The sequence below is a fragment of the Rhinolophus sinicus genome, chromosome 5, assembly GCF_057876585.1.
Source record: "Rhinolophus sinicus isolate RSI-liver-muscle chromosome 5, RSI-T2T, whole genome shotgun sequence".
Classification (NCBI taxonomy): Eukaryota; Metazoa; Chordata; class Mammalia; order Chiroptera; family Rhinolophidae; genus Rhinolophus; species Rhinolophus sinicus.
The window spans coordinates 11817815-11838891 of record NC_142505.1 but is presented as its reverse complement, the minus strand read 5'-3'; the positions used below and the strand labels follow the sequence as shown (position 1 = coordinate 11838891).

The following is a 21077-nucleotide window of genomic DNA, read 5'->3' as shown; positions in this document are numbered from 1 at the left end:
ACATTGGTTTGAACTGGGTAGTTAGGTTAGTTTATAACAAATGGTTCTTTGTATATTTTAATAAAAATGGCTTCTTGGGTTGTTAGGTTAGTTTATAACAAATGGTTATTTGTATATTTTAATAAAAATGGCTTCTCAGGTTTAGTTTTGAATTCAGTAAGGAGGCAGAAATAGATCTAGTATTTAGTTTAAAACTTTAGTTTTCTTAAGTTTAATCATAATAGTACTAAGAGGCAAAATAGTGATCCGGAGCGATGCCACAAATAAAGACTTGTTTGTGGTTTTGATGATAGCTACCCCTGTGCTAAGACATTTTAATGAGAATCTTCTATGCAGTTAGGGCAGGATGCAGAGTGTTGATAGGACAAAAGGTCCAGGGCTTGTGGTGTGCCCAGAGGGAAATTCTGACGAACAGGGTCAGCCAGCCACCCGAGTCATCTCAGAGTGACAGCAGCAGGCAATCAGCGGCATAGTCTGTGAGGTCAGAGCAAATCTAGAAAAATAACTTGGACACTGTTGATTGACACTGGGTCTCCAACCATAGCTTACAAAGAAGATGGACAGTATTCGCAACTTAATCAGTGATGCCCCATAACTGGTGGGAGACAGATCCATTTAGGACATTTACTTCCAGTGCACGTTAATTTTGTTCTAAGAGAACCACGGAGTCAGTACCACTGATTACATTATGGTAAATTTTGAGGAATAAAGAATTAAATTTGAAAAGGTGTGATTAGCTGTAACAGGTCTACGAAGATGAGTTTAGCTATATCTTGCATGATTTATGGAAGTAGGATCCTTATGTTACTACTTAAGTGCAGTATTATTAAAGCTAGAATAGGGGTCCTAGGAGACATTCAGTGGCCGTGTGGAGACTGAGGTCACTTTAGGAATGGATCTGCAGACTCCGTTTCTCTCAGGTGTCTGTGGGCCTTCCTCAGGGATGGGGGCACTGTCCACTAGGACAGGGGGTGCTCATGACTATAGTTTCCACTGCAGATCAGAGAGTTTCCGTCATAACAGCTGTTTGGACATCTCATTTCCAGTGAGATCTCAGTGGCATAAAAGATCTAAAAGCACTTTTCATGTCATAGTGCATGGTTATCGTCACTCATCAAGAATGAGGTGGGTATTTAAGGGCTGTCAGTCTGGGGAGAGCCCAGATCGAAAGGGAGGACCCACATTTGTGACTCTCTCAACATTTAGGTTTGATTAAGTAAGAAATCTTTACATGTATTGTTTTACTAGACCAAACACATCCTGGTACATGGTCAAAGCAAGTACATATCCATCCAATCTGCCAAGGCAAATGCCATCATATCACCATGTTCATTTTTTAAACATCTAATATTGATCGGGTGTTTGACCATTGGCCTGATACTTTCCTAAACACTTTATGTACGTCATGTCATGCAATCCTCCTAAGAACTATAGGAAATAGGCACCACTATTGTGCCAATTAATAGATCTGGAAACTTAGATCAGAGAGGTTAAATAACTCTCCCAAATCATTGAGTTAATAAATGGTAGAGTTGGAATTATTGAATTGATACATGGAGAGCCCACGCTTTTATCAATTGATTTCACAGTGGTTTATTCATGTATATAGATACAAACCTTTCTCATCACTTCATAAAACTTATTAGTAATATGAATATACTATATTTAACTCTTTGAGGGTTTAAAAAAATGAAATATTTTCTTTAAATTACTATATACTCTGCACACGATCGGAGAACCTGCAACTTGATCGCTGATTCTAGTTCTGCTGCTTACTGGTTATGTGACTTAAAGGAAATTCTCCTAGTGGTTTTAAGCTTGCTTTCTCAACTATAAAAGCACAGATTTCTTGGGAGGATTAAGGGTAATGTATGTAAAGCATCCATTTCATTGGGCACTCGACAAAGGGCAGCCATTATTAGGAGATAATAATCTAGGGGAAAGTCCTGTGTAAACCTTGCTGTATGTATCCTGAGGGCATCACTATTATTACTCTGATAACGATGATGAATATGATAATACAAGTCAATTGTTGGAATCACAACAACAATAATGAGGAGAGTGGTCAGGTCCCCAGTTTCTGTGGGACTGAGGGAACCATCCAGGAACCTTGCACAGTCCCATAACCCAGGCTGGGCACTAAGAACAACTTCTGCCGGCCACTGTCCTCCATTTCGAATATGTTCCTGAACTTGCTGTGAGAGGCCCAGCCTTTAAATAAGGCATCTAGGCTGCTTTGGAACATGTTTTAAGATTGTGCAATTTAATGCAATTATATCTTAGTGCCATTTTTTTTTTTTTCCAAGCCTGGAAACTGTCCATGGACCTTAATTGCCAGGTCTTTCTGGTTCTAATTTTCACCCTTTATCATGCAGCAAACTCAGATCCTAGGAAGGTGCTTCCTCCCAAGGTCTCACGTTGTTATTACTTCAGGGGGCTCCTTTAAAAGAAGAGGCAAGGTGATAATTAGGGTGGCAATGGCCTCTGAAAAACCTTTTCTCATCTCCAGTGCCTTTTAGAAACTCAGCATTATGTGAAAAGAGCTGGGGTTATAAAATATTCAGTAAGGCTTGCAGATAGCAGCGACACCCCCTCTCCAGCAACTGCAGTACCCCAAGGCTGCAGGTAAATTTTCCATCACATTCCCTCTGCTCTTAGTCCCTTATCTTAAAGTGACGCACTTGCCACAATTGGACCTAGTGTAAGACAGTATCTGTCAAAGTGCCCGCTACAGCCCACCTGCGCCAGAATCACCAGACCTGGATAAAAAGCAGACTCCAGAGCCCAGAAACAGACCTGATGAACAGGATCTTTGGCAGGGATCAAGAGTCTGCATTTCCACAGGGGTGATTCCCAGGAACGCTGAAGTTTCAGAACCGCTGGTACAAAGGAAAGGCCGGATGCTTACTTCTGGCCAAGTTATACAACGTTCAGCACGTACTACTTGCTAGACTATATCACAAACGCATTAAAACTGTATTCGAGATTTTTGCTTCGCTCAAATTAAAAAAGCAGAAGTAAATGTGTGCCCAAGATTCACAGGGCGGCATTTCAAAAATTAAGGTGAAAAGTATACACTGCAGGAAGTTACTTTTATGAATGGAAATTAGGGCAAGACTTCTTAACCAAGGCTCTGAAAGTACAAACCAAAGGCAAACCGTGGGTGTTTTTCTGGTCAGTAAAGGACATTACAAGCAAAGTTAACAAACATGACAGGCATGAAGGTAGTATCTGCCACCTTTAGATTTAGACCTAAATATCTAGAGTGTAGAAGCTATATCTGCCAATCAACCAGATAAAGCGTTGGGAACAAACAGAAGAATGGGCAAAGGATCTGAAAAGAAAATTCATAGAAGCACTTATTTGAAGAGATAGACAAATTAAATTTACAACGAGCTCCAGCCATCAGAACGGCTATTACTCTCTAGCCATCAGAATGGATATAAACAGAAAGGTGGGGAATACCAAACGCTGACAAGATTAGCATTTAGGAGCCACAAACCCTCAAAAACGACTATTGGGGGTTCAGCCGGTACAGCCACTCTGTCAAACTATCTGACAGTGCTTCCTGAAAGGAGGGCCTCCTGCCCATGCCTGGGGCCCAGCAAGTCCCTTCCCGGACCTGTATTCTAGATGCAAAGAACTACATGTACATAGAGCGGCATGAATGGAGTTTAAAAGGACAGTGTTAGGTTAAAAAAAAAAAAGTTAAAAAAAGAGGATCAATAGTACAAAATCATTTGTATAAATTAAAAACACAAACGAAAGAGCTCTATGTACACGTGTAGATATTGGAGAGGGAGAAGAAACAATGAAATCTTGACCCCTAGGTGAGTAATAACAACCAAGAAAACAGAGGGCACGGTACATCAACCTAAAGAGAGAAACTTAAAATTCAGCTCTAAGACAAAGAAAGGAAGATTTTTAGGATTTGCAGCATTGACTAAATACCTCCAGTGGCCCCAGCACTCCTGTACTGTATAGCAAGTGAATTCCTCACCAGCTGGCCAGGAGCTGACATCCAGGAATCCTGCGGCCATGCGCTTGGCCGTGCCTACTACCTACTGGGCAGGGCTGGTTGCAAACACACCTGCAAATTTGCTGAGAGTGTACCCCCACCCTTAATCTCACTCACAAGAGCACTTGCAGATGGAGTAAAAGGCAGGAACTGTGCAGGGGGGTTGCAATAGGAGCATTTTTGCTGACTCAACAAAAAGTAACAAGCAAAAGAAACTGCAATTCGAGGGCGTCAGGGAATTGGGAGACTTCAGGATAAAAAAAAATAGAAAAACAGAAAAACATGATTTGAAATATTTCCCCTTTCTTGTGGGTGGTGTAGGTTAGTTATTTCCCTGGGCTGATACACAGGGAAGGCAGCAAAGCCTGCACCTGGCTGCTTCATGACCCAGCAGCATGTGGGTTACTCTGCTTTGAGGAATTATGACTGACAGTCACGGCAGGGTGAACCCAACAGAAGCCCGGCCAGCCTAAGCTCAGTGTTCTGAGGTTGCAGCTGTATCGCTCGGGCCTTCACATCGAGAAGGCGGCCCTTTCTCTTCCTTTCAATTCAGCCAGCGGATTCTGAGACTCTCTGGTGCGTCCTGCCCGTGCTAGGGACACAAGGCGACACAGAGAAGATGAGGGCCTGGCCCCTGGGAAGGAGACATCTAGTTAGTGTCACCATTCTGCCTAGTACCTGTTCAACAGCCATTAATCAACTCTCTGCAGTAAGACAGCAAAACTGAGTGAGGAGAGGCTGTGAACATCTGTTCCATTTATGAGCTCCTTTAACAAACTGAATGCGTTTACTGAGTGTCTACTCTGTGCACAGAGGTACGCAAAGGCATGTAATATAGGATCCCTGCCTTAACTTGGCAAGGAGAGAAGATATGAAGCTTAATAAGACCTCAAGGATCAGAGACTACAAGACAGTACAGAGAAGTGAGTGCCAATCTGCGGAGCGGCCATCAGTGCACAGAGAGCAGAGGGAGATGACAGAGCAGAAATGGCAGTGGGTCTTGCAGGATGGACGGGGTTGGGGAAAGCGGAAAGGACGATGGGGAACAGGATAAGCAAAAGCAAAGTTTTGGGGTGCAAGGCACCTCCCCTCTCTGGGCCTCTACGTGCCAGCACTTTCCTCTCCATTTCCTCAAAGGCAATCTAAGGGCACGTCCTCCTTCACCTCGTATACTGTGATTTTAGGAGTCTCCTTGGTTTTCTTGCCTTCCAACCAGCATCTCATGACAAACCATGAGCATTTCACTCTAACGGAAGTGTTGTACTAAAATGTGAGGTTGGAGAAACATTAGCACCGCGAGAGTTGAAACACATGATCAGCCTCACCGAGGAGGTTAATTACCAGCGAAATGATCTCACCTGCACCAGCAGGGAGACAGGGAAGGACCAGTAGGGCTTGTTACGGTGGTAGGATGGCCCTCATTTCTTCACAGCATAACCTACAATTTTCTGATGGTTTCAATGATACGCTGTTCATAAAAGTACCGCTTGCCAGTGTACACGCAGCCCCTAGTGACTGTAAGATGAAAACAGTGGCAATATTCTCCCAAGAATCCCCAAGGTAAACCCTCTTTTCCAAAAGTGACAATATCAGTTTGGTCACTCAGAACAAAATGGGAACATCTGAAAGGAGCCTAGGAGGTGCGAGTGTCCTGGGCAGTTGGAAGAATCGAGAAGAACTACAGGTAGACTAGAGACAGAAAACATTTTTCAAACAAAATATTTGTATTTAAATATAAATTATTCATTGGTTTCTTAGAAGAGTTAAACTCCAATTAAATATTTAAAAAATCAGATTCTATGTTGTTATGTAAAGCAGATACTTTCAATGCAAATACTTATCCATTCAGCAAATTCTAGAATGTCTGTTATTGTCTTGGTTAAAAATGGTTTTCAGAGACACTAAAATTACATGTGCAGAGAGAAGTTCCTGGCACTGTAGAAGGTGTTTTCAGTAAAAGAATGGGTTTTATTTTATATATAAAATACATACACACATATATAATATATATAATTGTATGTATCTATGTAGGTGTGTGTATCTATCTGTCTGTCTGTTAGTATCTATCGTATAATACATTGATATGTGCACTAAAATAAAACCCCAGTAAACATCACTGTACACGTGACGGGGCTCCTGGACCCCCACTACTCAGCTGGCTTCAGCACACTTTGGGCTCCCCCAAAATGGACTGCTTTGCTCTTGCCTTCTCTCTGTAGGCAACACTTTCACAACATTCAGATCACGAAAAGCACCATTACACCTCACAAATCAATACGGACAACGCTTCAAATTCGATTCTTGAATACAAGTTTGCAGCTAATTCCTGCAAGAATTTCATTATTAACTGAGGTACAATTTAGACTCTGTGATTGAAACGCCTGCCTGCTGCAATTCCCAGCTGTCCTCTTCAACTAAATTACCCTTCATTTGTTGGAAATGTATTAATCTTAAGTTAAAGAAAGTTACATTTACATGCTTGTGTATACCCCAGAATACGCATATAATAGAATCATTCTGCATGCTACCTCCTCTGTTAACAGAGTAAAAACCATCCCAGGTCAATGGCAGGCTTATGGCAGAAGCAGCCTACAGTCAATAGGGCACAAGTTTGGGGATCTAGGAAAGAAAGAAAAGCTCACACAACATGTGTATTTTGGTGTCATGTGTAAAGTCGGCTTTACGAAAGTTTTAAGTTGTTTTAAATGAAGTTTCTTCTTTCTCTTTCCCCAAGTCACTTTATCCTGATTGGTGTGGATGGAGAGCTTTACTATGTCAAGGTCACTGAGAAATGGTCCTCTTTGACAGTGTCTGATGCTTTGGGAGGGACAAGGAAAGGACACAGAGGACAGAAGCACCATTAGCCAAACTAGCCATTGGAGGGACCACTGACCAGAGGGGAGACCCTGCTCACCCGGTCAAGAGCAGGGCCTTCAGAACAGGGCAGGAAACGTTCTGTGAGCTCCAAACCGAATGCAGTCTCTGGACCCACTAGTTTCGGAATAGCTCGTATATAAGACAGGTCAGTACGTGATAACATTACATTTACATATGAGGCTCTCTGCCTTGGTGTTTTCAACCTTTTGATAAGGCTTTTAATAAGGCCCCAATTTTTTGCTTTGGGGTGATTTTATTTTATTAGTTTTTTTGTAAAATGAGAAAAAAAGAAGTTTGGAAATAAACCCCCTGGCTCCTGGCAGGGGAAGAAAAAGGACAATCTAGCACCTTCAAGGCTTACCCTTATATCCTGAGCCTCTGTTGGAAAAAGACGTCTTGCTGGACAAAAGTCCACAGGGCGCTTCATACAGGAGCAAATTACACCAAATCCCTGGCCTATTTAATCCACCTCATTATACCAAGTGCACTTTTTAATCACGCCAACAAATTGTCTCCATGGCCAGGTGTCATTTGCTTTTCCTTTGGATATGATCCTCACTCTTCTCTACAGAGTCACTACTTCCTTTTATGTCCACTGCTTCTCCCAGTGACATTAGGTCACTGGCCACCTGCCTTTTTCTCTGTAGAGTCTGGAACCCATACTCTCCAGGACCCACTAAGAGAAGCTGCTTCAGAATTCCCGATTATTAACATAATTAACACCTTTTCATTCTCCAACAGGCCAGTCGTCACCTTTCAAGTGCAGCAATTATGGAAATAAGACATCCAGATGTGTAGTAATTTCATAATAACGACACACCTATCAAGAGCCAGAGGAAACCTTGAGGTTTCAAACCCCGCGTAAGTACGCAGTGATGCTAATTAGGATGATAAGTTGTATTTAAGCGGCGCCATCCTGCCCCAGCAACCTCAGCTGGCACCGAGGCATGCAATTAACAGTCACGTATAAAGAGTAACAACATTTAGAACACGAGAGGAATCTTTTCAGAAAGGAACACAGGCAGGGGGAACTAAAGGCACGTCGGCATTTCTTTTCTCGTAGAACAGGCTAGCCCAGTGAGTCAGAGGTGATGGGGTGGAAATGAACCTCAGCCATCTCCCTTCTTCAAGTCTTTTAGAAAGAAAGACTACATACTACTGACGGGGACGAAGGCGGCATGTCTCAGCCTGAGGCTGGGAAGAATGGTGCATGTGCCACATGTCAGAACCACATGTCACTGCAGGGTGCAAAGTGATCTGGATACTTTGAGATGGTCACCCCAGAAAGATGTAACTGAATAGGATAAGTGGGAAAATCTGCGTTGAGACACAACCTACTCCTACTGAACATGATGGGCCACGAGGCTTTGCAGCAGCACGTGTGAGAAAACAGTGCTTGCACACTTTGAATCCACAGAGCAACACGGCTTCTAAAGACCGCAATGCGCTCGTCAGTGCCATTAACAAAACACCTGTGTTCGGGGCAGTACGCGAGCAGACTAGCCCTGCTCTGGTGTCAGACCACAGCCAGAGAAGCATGTTCACTTCTAGCCAGTGCATTTTCAGAGGGACACTGGTCAGAAAGGGACACTGGCACATAAGAAAGACCAGAGATATGGAGGCTCCAGAAACCAGGACGTAGCAGGATCAGCAAAGGGACCGTTTCAAGACGGGGGGATGCTGAGAGAGCAGAGATAGGACTGCCGTGCATAGGTGTTTCTGGAGTTGTATCACAGAAGAGGGGATACATTGATTTTACACGATGCCAGTGAGCAGGATTAGATTCCACTGGCGGAAGATACAGGGAAGAGGTTATGTAGAAGGCATACGCGTATGTAAAGCCAACGGGAAGTTATGAAAGGTGCTGAGCTTCCTGATAGGGGATTTGCTCATAATAGAAGCTGGACAATACCTTACCGTTCTTGGGTGGAGGAAGAGGAACGGAAGCCCTGGGCAGAGGTGAGGGTGTGGCTGCTCAGGGACTCACCCCTGCAGAGTTGGGGGTACGTGGTGCTGCTCAGCCCTGCAGAGTGGGGGGTATGTGGTGCTGCTCAGCCCTGCAGAGTGGGGGGTACGTGGTGCTGACTCACTGAAAGCCCACAGCCATGCTCTTGGCGCATCAGACAACCACTCTTCCTTGGCTCCCCGTTCTTTCATTTTTTTGCTTTTATTTTTTTTTTTTTTAAATCAACCTACTGTAAAATGGACTTTCCGGGTATAGTTCTATGAATGTTAGCATGTTAATAGCATGCTCACCACCACCACAATCAAGACATACGATGGTTCTACCACAAAAAAAATGCCCTTGTGCTGCTCCCTTTCCCAAACCCTGGCAAGCACGGATCTCTTCTCCGTCACTATAGTTTGTCATTTTGAGAATGTCACAGAAATGGAGTCGCACTGTATGTAACATTCGAGACTGGCTTCTTTCACTCAGCACAATGCCTCTGAGATTCTTCCTAGTTGCTGTGTGTAGCGACAGCTCAGATTCTTAAACAGAGGGTGACAAGGAATATCAATTGGCTACTTCAGTTACTGTGAAATCTCCAGGTTTTCAGGGTTTCCTAACATCTGGGCTCAATCTGGGGAGCAGTGAATTCAGTTTAAGGTAATTATGGTATATATGCCTTGGGTGACTTCTTTTTCTTTCTATGGGTGTTTTTAAAAAAATCTGAATTCTAAAAAAGAAAAAAAAGAAAAGCATGCTCACTGTAAAATACCCAAATGCTACAGATCAATACATGTAGACATAGATAAGAAAATAAAATGTTCTCTTTATAACTTTTGCTGTTAGAGGGATACACTATTAATGGTTTGATGCCTATTTCTTCTATACTCTTTTCTAAACTTATGTAGTCATAGATATTCAATATTTATAAAAGCTGGATCTTACTACAAAGAGTTGTACAACCTGATATCATCTTTTCCTATCAATACACTTAGTTCTACCTCATTATTTTTAAGAACTGCATGGTATTCCATTATATATGGCCCAATATTTACATAACAGGTCCCCTACTGATGAACAGTTAGATTATTTCCAAGTTTTCACTAAAATAATGCAGCAATAAACACTTTTGTTTATGTACCTTAGGGTTTGAAACCATTTAAATGAAAAAAATAAAACTCTTCAGAAAAGGGGTATTTACTGGAAAAGCATCTTAGACTTGCCAAATGGCACTGCAATAGGAAATAAAAATACAGGAACATACAAAGTTACTGAAACAGGAGCATCAGAATTAGTTCCCTAACCTGGATGAGCGCGAAGATGTTTCAGGTACTGTCACGTTAACTGGCCTCACCTCCACACGCCCGTGTGTCCTCTCTAGACAGTTCAATGGTTTCTCCCTCAAGCTGAGAGCCGCTTCCTGTCACGGATTTTCCAGTCCTACTGTCACTGAGCTCTCTGGACTCGGTGCACTGGAGTCGATGCCACAGAGATTAGAATTCCCAGCACAAGGACAGCTCTGCCTGTCTCTAATCCCCGCATGCCTATTTCCTCCTTGTTCCATTTAACCAGCTTCTACCAGCTTATCTCCTCCGCCAAGCGTCGCGGGACTGATTTTGCTTTCCCAAGGAAACTGACCCTATACTGACTTCTTTTTATGAGTTTTACAAATTATCTGACAATCTGAGCACTTCTGGACATTTCCCAAGGCCGGCCACTGCTCACACACTATCCCACTTCCTCAGGCAATGCTAGCTAGCTTAAGCAGTGCTTACAGGCAAAACCATAGCTAGGTTAGGTTTAATTACCCTACTGTTTGACCAGCCCGCCCAGGTATAAGGGTCCAGGGGCCCACCTGAGCACGGGCAGCACTAATGCTGTGAGAAGCGTGTGCATCACCAGGTGTGCCGTGGCTGGGGAGTCAGAGGCTCAGCCAGCTCACAGGCCGACAGGCCCGTTCAACTCCCCATCCTCTGAAACTCCGGAGATCCCTTTGCCTCTAGCACTTTGTGGCTTACAAGGCCTTTTACGTTGACAGTTTCACTGGGGCCTCTTAACAGTTCCAGGCAGCAGAGGTAAGCCTAGAGAAACGGAAGTGGTCGGGGTTCTGGGCTTTTCCTGAGCCATGCTGTGATTCTATAGCGGTCAGAGAGAAACAAGGCGAGGAGGCCAAGGGAGGCCAGGGGAACGGCCCTCTCTGCCAGTCTCTGGAGGGAGTCACAGGAGATCAGCAGCGCGCTCGGCAATCCAGTGTCCCAAACACTAAAGGGTCTGCTCATCTAACGCACTCTCCCCCACCCCCACCAAGAACACCAAAGCAGCTTCAGGTCCCTGCTCTTGAGCTGCTATTAAACTCCCTAATAAACCTTTTCAGGCACAGCAGCCATTTAGGTGAAAGAAAGGCGGTGCCCCAGACTGAGTTAGGTATCTGTTAGCTCTGCAGGTATGGCCTGCAAGCATCCACTAGGGTAAGAGACCTAGTTAGTCTGGACTGAGTCAGGCGAGGCTGTCTACCAGGGGTGCGAAGCTCCTGTGGGCCAACAATTAAGGAAACGGCACAGCAGTGAAGCACGGAAGGGACTCATCAAGACAGAAGGAACATTGGGCGAGTCCATTCAAATGGGGCATATACTCCAGGGTTCTCGACAGCTCATCTACTCCAATCATGTTTCCCTGAAAATAAGACCCAGCCGGACAATCAGCTCTAATGCATCTTTTGCAGCAAAAATTAATAGAAGACCTGGTCTGGCTAGGTCTTATTTTAGGGGAAACACGGAATTATCCAAAGAAAATGGAGTGTTCTTGGGATAATAACGTGTGCAATTATAGAATAAAACCTGTTTTATATTAATTCCTTGCCTTAAGGTCACTCGAAAAAAAGTAAAAACACGAAGAAAAATGTCTACCGAAGTTTATTCCTACGCTCTTGGTTTTCTGTCCACATCCGCAACCCCACGGTACTGCACGTGTCGTTTAGGATTCCTCAATTTCTCCTTTTGCTATATTTACTTACATATTTTCTTAAGTATTTTACAGATTCAAGGTAAAAATGAACTTTTTCTCTGCAATCCACTTCCCTCATCACTCCCAACACCTCGGCCAAACCTGTAGATTCTCTAAAATTGTTTGAGACCAATTTCTTAGCAATTTGTTTTATCCATTTGGGTTTAATGAGACTTCCCTAATAATTCAATTAATCTGTTTGACTGACTGTCAATAACTTTGATTCTTCCTTACTGCCATATAAAGAGCAAGTGATCAATGAATATGTGTTAATATGGAATAAGCAAATATACGATTAGAAGGAAATACACCAACATTGTAACCAACAATTTATTTGGGACTATGGGATAATATTTCTTTCCTCTTAAATGTCTTTCTAAATTTTAAATATGCTCAAATAAATAGCTTTTAAAAATCAAATAGAATGTGAAAATGTAAGTGCTGCAGTAACACAAGATCATAATTACGTGAAGTTAAGATCTTGGGATGTCAGATGTTAAAGGCACATGAATCTTTATTTAGTGCCACCTGGAAACCTGCCCGTGCCCACTGCATGGCCTGCAGGATAGGGGCTGATTCCTCCAGGAAGCAGAGATTTTCCAGCCAAAAGGAAATAAATAAAACACAAACCAAGAAGCCTACCTTCCCATTTCAAAGCTGATCTAACTCCAAAAGCACCAGTTACAAAGCAGATGTAGGGGTCACACCAACATTTGTGAATTCCAACTGAATAGTCAAACGATTTTAAGAAAATTCTAGAAAAGAGTCAAGTCCAAGCAAGATTCAACTCGATTTCATCATGATTAATGGCAGTGCTACAAAATGATAGCACTTAGAGCTTCCCATCTTCCCAATGGCAGTCTTGGTTGGAAGCCAGAAATCTCAGCTGCTCAGGGAATGAGCCTGCCCTGGGCGGCCTGGATGGCCAGACAGGGGAGCAGGCAAGGTAAGAGGGGCTTAAGGTCCTTTCTTTTAAGAAGGTTGGTACCAATCTTTATACCAACTTTAATTAATCTTTAAAAATATTTTCTAGTCGTCTCATCTGGGATTTCTGAAACAAATCTCTTTTTAATTTTGTTTTTTGAAGCACAGCATTGTGCACTGAGATCCAGAGGGCAGGATGACACCACCCTATGGATAAGCTACGCACGGCCATGGTAATCCAGACAACATGAGAAAGAACCTTTCCTGAAGGTTCCATTTCAGGCTGCATCACAGTCAGAACAACCTGTGAGGACATCACCCAAAGATGTTTCAGCTCATGTCACTAAATTGAATCATGCAGACAAGTGTGACACGGATAATTTCGAACGGAAAACTGACTGTCAGTGGGATCTCGGCTGTTAATATCAAAACAGCAAAACCTGACGGTGCACGAAGCCTCAGCAGCCTGCGTTCACAGAGGGGAACGGCTGCTTCCGAGTTTCTCCTCATTTCTGTTTGTGCTGTGATACCTTTTATATCCCCGTCAACAAAGATGCACCGTAAATCACGAAAAAATTAGTGCTGAGAAGCTGGACACACAGTCAGAGTTGGGGGACCTACAGTGGGCCTCTGCGTGGGGAAAGGGCTGACATGGATGTCTCCCCACCACCCCCCGCCCCCGCCCCTGGCCTGCATTCCCCTTTCTTTGCCTTGGAGCCTAGTATTTTTTCAATTCTCCACTCTTCCTTTTCTCACCTAAGGGTGTCTAAGGGTAGGGCCATCTTGTGACACTCTTCCTTTTTTATTGGTCTAAAACAGTTTCTGTAGTTTCCTTTTGTGATCCAGGCAAGGTCTGAACTGCGCTGTTTTACTTTTCATCGCTTTGCAGGATAGGACATACAGATAAGGTTGGCATGCTGGTGACTCAGGACAGGTACAGTGTCAAATCAACCATGGTTGGCAAACCTGGCAGCGCCTCAGACTCTGTGGGGAGCCTAAGAATTCAGGTTCCTGGGTACCATGATTACAGACTGTGATTCTGTTGGTCTGCACTGGGGCCTAATTGAGTCCAAAGCAGCTGGGCACTTGGGAACCACTGATCTAAGTGAAATACTTAGTGCCAAGTGATTAAAGCTTCCAGGCCTGGCGTTCCTATTTTAATGGCCAGGTGCTATTTATTATAAGATGTTCAGATCTTGAGAGGAGAATGAAAGTTCATAGGATAGGACAACTAAGGAAAAAAAAACCCCACACACTGGCAGAACTGAGAGTAGGAGAAGGTCACATTTGCAGAACTGTTTCTTCCCCTCTAGTCGGTTATTAGAAGTGCGTTGCCATGGTGATGGGAAGAGGGCTGAACATGGAGGTTTGTGAAAGGGGCTGCAAATTGGAGAGGGCTTAACCTACAGAAATCTTTGTTAAAACTATTTCTGTGAATTGGGTTGAGAGGCTCCCTCATCTACTCTCAGTTGGAGGTCTGTCAAGTCTCTTTAGGTTCTATTGGCCATTCGATTCTTTGTTTCCCCTTGAGATGCCAGGGGGACTCCAAACCTTGGCTACAGAGAGAGGGTGTCCCACCGGATATCTTAGGTTCCTTCTAGCTCTAAATTTCCGTACCTCTGTGAGGATTTTGGAGGTTTTTTTTATGAACTACTTTCCTGTTTGGGCCACAAAAATATATCAGTATACATAGATACATTTTTAAAAATCAGTACAGCTGTTTTAAGCATCTTTGGGTGTTTCATGCTTGTCCATAAATACACGTAACAAAGTCCAGAAGAGCGACAGGGATGAGGGCTCTGCAAGTGCTTCTCTCTCTGCTGTACCTCCCCCTTGATGTCCACACAGTCCCCAAATGGGGCAGTAGCAAGTTCCCTTGTGTGGCTATAGACCATCTAAACAAAGAAAGTTCTGGGTCTTTGGCGGTGACTGCCTGAAGAAAGACGTCTGAGACTTGTATCTTAATATATGAGAATGGACGTGAATGCTCATGGCAAAGAATTCACTACAACTAGTTTTAAAAAATTCATGTTTAACTGACTTGTGTTTTAATTCACCCTTTGAAGGAGGAGAGAGAAGGAAGACACAGACAAAGGGGGAAGGAAAATCTGAACAGGGCTCGGGGATGCTGTGGCTAGAGGGGAAAGGGACAGTCAAAATGATGGCCCATTTCCTAGGGACAGAGACTAAGGCAGGATGAAAATCTGTAGAGATGAGGGTGAGAGAGAGAAAGGTCCACAAAGGTAGATTGATGTGTATATGAAACTGCCGGTTGGTGATACAAATGAGAGAAACAAAACTTTGACAATTCTAAATTGATTTTTAAAAGGTGTTTTAAACAACGGGACACAATCACTTCTTGATAAGTGTTATTGGCAAGACAAGTATTAGGATGGTGCAAAAGGAATTGTAGTTTAAAAGTTTAAAAATAATTGCAAAAAACACAATTCCTTTTGCACCAACCTAATAGAATAGATAAGTAAGCCACGAAACCATAGTATTAAGTACATGCATTAAGAATGAAGTTTTAAATGAGCTTAATTTGAGGTAGGAACTAAGCACAGGTCGTTTCACGCTGGCTAACTTCTGAGTAAGATGATGTGAGTACAAAGAATCACATTTTACAACCTGGGACTTATAGACTGAGGGCAGAAATCATCCATGATTCTGAATAGTCATCAATCTCTATTTTCACTTATTTAATACATTCCTAACTAGTTAGGTAAGACTCGCTTCATTTTCATACTATCATCAAATTGAATGGGATTGGAAATTATGAAACTATATCTCGGTGGTAGTTGCTGTTTCTTGGGATCAGACTAAAACTATAATAAATAGAAAGATAAAATAAAAGACATTTCCCCCTCTTGCAAAAAGTCACAAACACTAATGACACAAGAGGTAAGAAAATTAGAGCCTCTGGTGTGTGTGTAAGCAAAGAACTATTTTGTTAAAGAATACTGCACACACTGGTAACTTACGCCAGAGAAATTGGTAATTACAGAACAGATGTGACCTGGAGGCATAAGGAACGTGAGGGAATTGGGTGTCAGACGCACGAGGACAGAGAGAAAGGATGTACTTAGTCTTTGAGCATCAGCAGCATGCTCCTCTCAAATGGTTGCTTATTTTAGATATTTAAAAAGTGTGCATTTCAAGGCTCTAGAGGAGTATATAAAAAATGGAAAGAAACACCTCGACCTGAGGTAACCCAGATAATAAATGCTCTACATTCTTGTAAAGAAATACTTAGCCTGAAAACAGGAAAAAGATGAACCTCTTCTAGAACAAGGCTTTCCAACAGAGAGAGAGGTAGACAGAGGGAGGGAGGGAAGAAGGAACAGGAGATGCCGGCTGACCATCCTCCAAACACACTCAGCTGCTCCGGGGGACCAGGCTGGAGGGCAAGTGTGAGATCCAGGCTCAGTTCACCACCCCAGTAGGATCTCAGTACTGTTACCAGGAAAACCGCCGCAATAATAAGAGGAAAGTATTTTCTATATAAAAGAAAACCCACAAGAGTGCTACGAACATGACACGCAGTAAGGGGTCCTCCATACGAGGTTGAAAGATTCTAAGAAAACATTACAGAACATGAGGGTGCGTCATCTTCCAGCCCTCCTTTGAAATATTCTCCAGTGTTCCTGGGGTCCAGCTTAGGAAAGAAAAAGCAGTCAGAGGAGTGCTATGGGTGTCTGTCCCCTGTCACGTCCACACAAGCACAGAAGCCTCTTTTCCCTTGTCAGCTCGCAAGGAGAAGTTAACGCACTGACAGTTTGCTGGTCCAGGCAGGCATGAGACTGACTCAGAGCTGCAGAAGGAGCAACTGTTATTTCACCCCAAAGTCCACACTTAGTGCCCTTCACAAGTGCCTGTGGTCTGTCCCTTCTTTGGCCAGGCCCCTAACTCACGCAGGGAAACCTCCAGCATTGCATCACAGCACGTGGCATTGGGACTGGGCTGCTGGGCAGCCTGGGAGGCCAGGCAGTCCCAGGAAGTCCGCCCACAGCACGTGGGATGCACACGCAGGAAGCCGTGGGCTTGTAGCCCTGTTGTCCTAACCGGATGAGGACCATGGAGGAGTCTGAACCAAGCTGGGGCTCTGCTTCTCCATCCTTAAAACACGGGGGCCGGGGCTCGCTGCAGCTCCAAACCACTTTATGAAGGACGCCGACGACATTCATTCTGTGTGAGGAGCGTTTTACAAGTCACGTTTTCCCAAATGTCATTTTACTGGATTATCACATGATCCTTGGGTCTCACCCGATTTTTAGATGGGGAAACTGAGGCTCAGAGAGAACGTATGCCATATAACGAGTCAACAACAAACTCAGGTCTCAAATTCACGTCTTATGACTCGAAATCCTGATAATTCGATTTTTACTTTGAATTTTACATTTCTGGGCTCTAAAGTAGTACTGTACAGTATATATTTATTATATTTATTTTAAAATAAGAAGTTAACATTGTTTTGACAGACTCCTTGTGTGGGCTGGGGGCTGGGGGTGGGGTTCAGGAATAAGAGTCGCTGTCATCGCCCTCTGCCACTGCTGCTGTCTGGAAGAACCTGTGTGAAGGAGGGGGTCCCTTACTCCGGGAGGGGTGGGGGAAGGGCTGGTACCTGAGGGGCACATCAACACCAGCCACTCTTGCTAAGATAGAAAAAAGCAAGCACACACATACACACATAAACACTTCTGAGGTCCCGAGGCCCAGAATTCACCACCAGCATCACCACCACCAACTAAAATTGCACAGCACTTTACAGTTTATAATGCACCCTTCACACAGTGTGCTGAGGTGTTGCTGTCCTCATTTCATAAGGCAGAATTGTCAAAGCCAATTAACAGCAGAATTAGCTTCAGCCGCCAACATTAAGTCCAAACCTGGCTCCTCTCCCACTGTATGGGTGCTAGGCTCAGCCCTCGGGGTGGGGGTGGGGGTTGCCATCCTAATAGAAACCCCAGAATCTCAGGCAGCTCTGGGTATGGGGGCCACTGAAGCTCTGCAATTAGGGGACCTGGAGAGCCAGGGGGAGAATTAGGAGCCTTTCTGTCTAGCCTCATCTCTGAAAACAAGAGGGAAAGATGACGAGAGCTAATCAAGTTCTCAGAAGCCCCCATCCTCTGTTCTCTCAAAGGCAGAGAGGTTTCTCAAATGGAACAAAGCAATTTCTTTGCCAAGAGAGCTTTTATGTGCACCTTCAATATAGCATTTCTGCTTTGCAGAGAGAGCCTTTCAGAGGAACACCTTCTTTGAAAGGGAAGAAGTAAATAAGAAGAGAGAAAGCATCTGGGGCTCCAATTTTTCTCCAGTAGGATCTGAGTGCCTCGACATAAGGGCACTTAGCACCTGGAATCCCATTTCCTTCCTCCTGACTGTGACAGGTGTGGAGAGGCTGCAGAGCGGCAGAGGGCCCACGGGAGACCATCTCTGCCAGGCCCCAAAGGTTTGGCCATAACAAGGTAGGAATCACCTCAGCATTCCCAGGCTTTAGAAGGGCATTCATTTCTGGGTGATGTGGGTTCCTCATCAGCTGGCCTTGCCTGGGAGCAGCTCTCCTGACCTGAAACCTTCCTCACTGGCCTTGCTACAAATTCTCTCCACTGCTCACCATCTGAAGATAGCTGTTAAAATACCAATGTGATCTGATGGAATTAGGAAAAAAATCGCAGTTACCTAAACATAATGCACCAGGAAGCTCTCGAGGGCCCCAGGGGGACTCCAGGGAAGAGACGCCGGGTGCCTTGGAGGAAGGGCAGCAAGGTGGCGGTGCCAGCTGCGACGCAGGCCTGCCCCAGTGCAGCGGCCCGAGCACTGCTCCGGCCTCCGGGCCACACCGCCCACACTCCCAGAGAGCTGCGCGTGCTGGGGATTGAGGCCCCACAGGACGATTCTTCCCAATGACTGACTGGAGTGCCACATATGAGAGTCCAGTCCCCTGGTCTCGAGTGGGGACAAATTCTGAGGTGTAACTTACATCCAGTGTTCCCTGTGGAATGAGGACGAAGCCAGGGTCTCCGCACGGGACTGGGACGGAGATCCTCCTCCTGCTTCCTCCCCGTCCACATCCTGTCTCCCACCCCCTTATACATTTCTCCTGGGAGCACTCCCTCAAGAAACTACTAGTACCCAGATCCTGATCTCAGGGTCTGCTTCTGAAGGACCCCTGCACCCCCAAAGACAGAGTTCCTGACTGGGAAGGGCCGGCGGGTTAGGGGTCCTCCAGTGAGGTGGTGGTGGGGGGCAAGACCAGCGATAGCCACGCTTCCGTTTTCACTTCGGGCCACCTTTTGAGCGACGGTGGGAATCACACTTCAGAATTAGAATTCTCCGTGCGTCCAGAGGAAAACAGCCCTGTGTGAACACAGGAGCTTTGCTTACCCGTGTATCTAATCATATTCATAGCGAAAGACCCATCTAGCACTGATGCCTAACACTTGTGGGCAGCAGGGCTGCGAATGGCTGCTGTTTTTCTCAATAGTGATTAATATTATTTGCATACATTTGTAGAGGCAATTATCACAAAGAAATAAAGTAGCCACCTAAGCAGTGCATGAAAATCAGCATAATATTAACCAAAAGAGGAAATTAGAAAGGAAAATGTCACTGGAAATTTTAGCTTATCAATCTTCATTCTTCCCCTTTAACACTGTTCCGCTGCTGCTTATATTACATTTGCATAATTAAATTGCTGGGAGCGTGTGTTTTAATTTGGATGGAAAGTATATATTATTTCTACTGTGTAAAAATTATTTGATGTTTGATTGAGTTTTTAATGCTCACTTTTCAAATTACTAAAGACAGAAAAATAGTTTTGTTTTTCTGCTTTTTAAATTTTTTCTTCCAATCTATTTGACCATGAGGGATTCAGATATTGTTAGAAGGTTACAAGTACAGAAATAAGAACCAACTAATGCAAACAGATATAGGCCGTGAGGAGGTGGTGTGGTGTGGTGTGGTATGGTGTTCAGGGGAAGGGCCAGACTGGCCTCTTCATGTCCCAGGGTCTTATTTTGGCTTTGCTACCAGTTGGCTGTGTGACCTTGGTTGGAGGTCATTTCTTTCTTTCTCATTCATTCATCCATTCATTCACTCAGGAAATATCTACTGTTGTCTACTGTGGGCCAACAAGGGGTTAACTAGATCTACAGCATCTAATAGATCAGTGACTAGCCATATGAGGCTATTTAACTCTAAATCTAAATTAATGAAAATTAAATAAAATTAAAATTAAGTTCCTCATTTCCAGTAGGCACATTGAAGTACTCAATAGCTGCCTACAACCAGTGGCTACTGTATTGGACAGTACTGATTGCAGAAAGTTCTGGACAGTGAACTAAATGACCTCTCAAAGTCTTTTCATCGCTAATGTGCTATGATTCAAATGAGGTGACAATGAGCCCAAGTTCATCCTGGTAACCACTTGCAGTGCAAAGCTGAAGTTTCTGCCATTTTATAGGCATTCCCTGAGAGTCTTTTACAGAACTAGATGGGGCTGAGGTGGAAACACAGGGACAAAGGGACAAGTTTCTCCTCTTGAAGGAAATTAGAGCCCGTGGAGGAAACAGACCTATGCGCAAACAGTGCATGGTAAGAAAATGGTTCCTAAGCTGCGTATAGGACCAGCCTCCCACAATTTCGAAATGGACACCTGGCTATTGTGTCATCTCACTGTTGGGAACTTCCATGGACAGTGTCCTAACAGGTGTCCTGTCTGGATTAAGTGCCTATAATGTTCTCTAACATGTGAGCTCTTAATTCTCCCTGAAGCACTGTGGTTACACTGTCAAGGTGCTAAGACTCATTAACACTGGTGGGGTTATGTTACCACATGAGAGAGGAACAAGGTCTTAGATGGCATTTACCTGAAGTGACCATGCCCTGTGATGGTGGACAGTTTATATGATTTTTCAACAACTATTCACTTGGGCTTGGCCATGTGACTTGATTTGGCCAATGGGATGTGAGTGGACGTGACACAAGCAGAGGCCTGGAATGTACGCACACGATTGGGCTGGTCTCCTGTGCTCCCGCCACTAGCACGAGAAGACCTTGTTCTGACTAGTCCACTGGCCCTGAGGAATGGAGCAGAGCTGACTCTAATCTGTGGGCTGGGCAGAGCCTAGCTGAGCCTAGCCTGGATCGGGGGAACCCAGAGGACGGGCAATCACATGATCAAGAAATAAATGCTCCTTGAGAATATTGTGCTGAGTGAAGTAAGTCAGACTGAGAAAGACAAATACCATGTGATCTCACTTGTATGTGAAATCTAAAGAATGGAATAAATGAGCAATGAAACAGAAA

At 44.2% G+C, this 21077-nt stretch overlaps 1 protein-coding gene and 1 pseudogene across 1 annotated transcript in view; both read right to left on the bottom strand.

The window, feature by feature from the left end:
* LOC109445382 (small ribosomal subunit protein eS7-like) overlaps positions 1-16954 on the bottom strand; it is a 29950-nt pseudogene extending 12996 nt beyond the window's left edge.
* The window catches only part of ULK4 (unc-51 like kinase 4), a 406057-nt gene that overhangs the window by 36945 nt on the left and 348035 nt on the right, over positions 1-21077 (bottom strand). The window lies entirely within an intron of this gene.